General features: G+C 33.7%; 1 long non-coding RNA gene across 1 annotated transcript; it reads right to left on the reverse strand.

Annotated features, from left to right (window-relative positions):
* Window positions 1–696: 696 nt before the first annotated feature.
* On the reverse strand, window positions 697–3,703 carry LOC117341644. The gene is made up of 2 exons (XR_004535683.1): window positions 3,180–3,703; window positions 697–821 (listed from the first exon to the last, which is right to left on the reverse strand). It is a non-coding gene; the product is annotated as an uncharacterized LOC117341644 (long non-coding RNA).
* Between the last annotated feature and the right edge of the window lie 112 nt (window positions 3,704–3,815).

Genomic DNA, 3,815 nt, shown 5'->3' on the forward strand with positions numbered 1-3,815 from the left:
CAAATGTGCAATCGAAAAATTACTTAGATCTGTATTTTGTTTGTTGTTATGTGAACACTATACTAATGTTAATATGTGGTTTGATAAGGTAACATTCAACTGTTGCGAAATATACATTTTTGTACAGTTTGAATTTATGTTATTGTTTATTGTTCCTTTTTTCTTTGTGGCCATTCTGCTAACTATGTACTCATAAGAAAACAAATAAAAATCAGTTACTAGTTGTTATTGAATGACATGAAATTGGATGTTATGTCACGTATGGAACTAAGCAAACGAAACAATTTGTCACTTTTAACGGGTAAGTCGCAATTACCAAGCTTAATTTAACAAACATTTTCAAGGCCAGAATACTGTTGGTTATATAACTCGCTCAATTAGTATTTTCCTCCCCGGGTAAGTCATCGATGCCATAGTCATTTCTTAGCCTTCCTTTTTGTAAAATATCAATATTATTTTTTAAAAGAAAGGAATAAAATCTTATGTAAAATGAATATGACATTTTGAGTAGCTATTCGGTACATCGGTGACACTCGTTTCACGGTCAGTTAAGTTTATCTTTAGAATTCAAACGAAACCAGTTTTAAAAAAAATGTTTTGAAAACAATGTCAAAAGCTGTGAAAGTTGGTCACATAAATATATCTTATAATGTCTACATGGTTTGGGTAAATCAAAACTGAGGCTGAAAAGGCAAAGACGTGGCTATCCATTTTAATCGACCAGTTTTATCGTTGCGTTTGCTACACCACGTTTAGCATGATTGACAAGGCGACGAAGACTTTCTCATGTGGTCAGTTAGAGTTCCTCCGTGGCATCGATCCTTAAAAAACAAAACAAAAAAGATTAATGTTAGATATTGCCAATAAAATATCAAAGTCGGAATCACAATTTACATATTTACTTGAATCATGGGTGCTCGTTTCTATTAATATTTTCGTAATTGTGTTTGATCTATTTCAAGTTGATGTTTTAGCTGCCTTTCAGTATCTACATCTATTTTGTTCATATCATCACTGTTGAGTCATTGAAGGACAAACATCTGAATTGTGCAATCTTATTTAAATGCTGTTTAATATCGTGTGTGCCTTTTGTACAATCCTACAATGTATACCATAGCCCGAAGTTGGTTCCGAGTTCCGAGTTCCGTTTAAGAAAAACTGAAATACTATGTATTAGCTTTATTAGTTTTGGTCCCAGTTCCGAGTTCCGTTTAAGAAAAACTGAAATACTATGTATTAGCTTTATTGGTTTTGGTCCCAGTTCCGAGTTCCGTTTAAGAGAAACGGAACTCGGAACAAACGGAACTAGGAACGAGTTCCGAGTTCCCTTTAAGAAAAACGGAGCTGCAATGTATTAGCTTTACGAGTTTTGGTCCCAGTTCTGACTTCCCTTGAAGAAAAACAGTTCCCAGTTCCGTTTAAGAAAATATTCTATGTACTTTATCTAAATATGAGACCCGAATCTGAAGAAGAAAAACTACATGTGTCAAATGGATGCAAAGTCATTTATGAGTCACGTATGAATTTTACGGGACTGGGTCCTAGTTTTCAGTTCCGGTGAAGAAAATCAAAACTAGAAACCAGTTCCGAGTTCCGTTTAAGTAAACGGAACAACTATGTATAAGCTATATGTAAAACCAATTAAGCTAATACATAATATTTCAGTTTTTCTTAAACGGAACTCGGAACTCCGTTTATCTTAAACGGAACTCGGAACTGGTTCCTAGTTCCGTTTTACTTACACGGAACTCGGAACTAACTTCAGGCTCCCGATATGGGACTACTATATCTGCTTTATAAAGTTGGTATCTGGAACATACTTAGTGGCCTTTCCTTTAATGAGTTTCCCGGCATACTCAAGAAGAAATTAGTAAACAATCTGAGGACGAATACTCCTTTACCTGAGACAAGCGTATCAAATTTGAATATTATACTATCATGATACTTATTTAAATGAAAAACAATACTTATTTTGCATGGTATATGAAAATTCAAACAGCTTTTTGCATTTCCAGAACACCATCATTTGTTTGGTGATATATGTGATTCAACATCAAATTGGAAAAAAAAAGAAACTAGTTCATAAATAGTACTGTCAAAGAAAATTTTGAAGGGTTTTTTATTTTATTTTTAAGGATAAAGGTTTTTGCATTATCCCCTGGTTTATAACGCTTTCTCCGTCTTGGTGTGATATCCACCTTTCAGGTGTAAAATTTGACAAATATAATTTATCTCAGTACTTTCCAATTAATAGACCACCGACATCACTTTTTTCATTATATTCTACAAATGTTTAAAAACTTAACGAATGTATTTTCGTTGTAATAATTTGATATATTATTTCCAAATTACATGAAATCGCCATAAAAACATTATATTAATCTGAATAAGATAAACTTGTGTTTATTGACATATCAAACATTGCTAAATCCTTAAATATAGTCACGCTAAATATTTTTATAGCATTATTGCATTACATTTGTATATTATGTGGAATTTGTTACTTGTTTTAAATACACAAACATGTTTAGAATTGCGACGTATGTTCTGTATCCTCCGATAATCTCATTAAATACAATGCGCGGCATGTTTTGTTTCATTGTTAGAGAGTAATAATCAAAAATATAATATGTATTGCTAAGTCAAAAATCTTTATATTGACCTATATATGCTAAAAAAAGGTTGACAATGACGTACATCACTAGTAGTAAGTATATGTATGAAAAACTACAATATATTTCCCATTTTTTCCTGTTAGATTTCCAAACAAACATGTGTCCAGCCAGAACATAATCATTTGACAAACAACAAAATGGTCGAAATTCATCAAAAATATAAAATTTACAATGCTTCCGCATATAGTTATATAATGCCAATGTTATAAAACAATCAAACAGAATATCATGTTTCAGCTGATAAACTTTTATGTACATCATTTACCACAAAATATTCCGTAAATGCTCTTTTTTTCTTAGCCATATTAAATCCCGTTAGATTTATACCCTGTTTATAATATGGGTATGCATATATTCTACTTTAGTAATTACATATAAACTTATATTGACACCCTCCATATTCAGTTTTATATATTATATATACAGATATACAACAAAGTAATATACAAAACATTTATCTTGTATCATCATTAAGAAAGTAATAATAGAATAACATCAACTCACCAATGTCCAGGTGTAGTATCGGCAACTAAACTAGGTTTACTGGTGCCTTGGTTTTCTTGACATTTTTGCGGGAAAACTACGGGGTGCTCAGTAGGATAGAATAGTGTTTCTTATATAGATTTACTAATGCAATCACGTTATATACCCCGTTGGTGCCTCTCATAGACAGTAAGAAACTGACCCGCGCTAGCCACTGCAGCAGGATCAGCTGCAGGTGACCCATATAGATAACGTAATTCGCTAGGTGTGTATGTGAGGTGACTTCACACAGTCTACTCAACATATTTTTCCAGCCCTATACACACGGTGTGTATCAGGGTGGTTCACAACGCTGTTATACAGTTTTCCCTTAAATATATTAAGTAGGGTTATAGTAGGCCACTAGATGTGTGTACACTGTGGACACCAAATTATGGTGTCCACAATGTAAAATGTGTCCACAACGTTGGTCTATACACCGCTTATGTGTCCACAACTCCGTAATTCTGAGAGCACACACACACACACACACACACACACACACACACACACACACACACACACACACACACACCCTCACACGCACACACACAACACACACACACACACACACACACACACACACACACACACACACACACACACACCCTCACACAC

Source organism: Pecten maximus, chromosome 14 (genome assembly GCF_902652985.1).
Source record: "Pecten maximus chromosome 14, xPecMax1.1, whole genome shotgun sequence".
In the NCBI taxonomy this organism is placed as follows: Eukaryota; Metazoa; Mollusca; class Bivalvia; order Pectinida; family Pectinidae; genus Pecten; species Pecten maximus.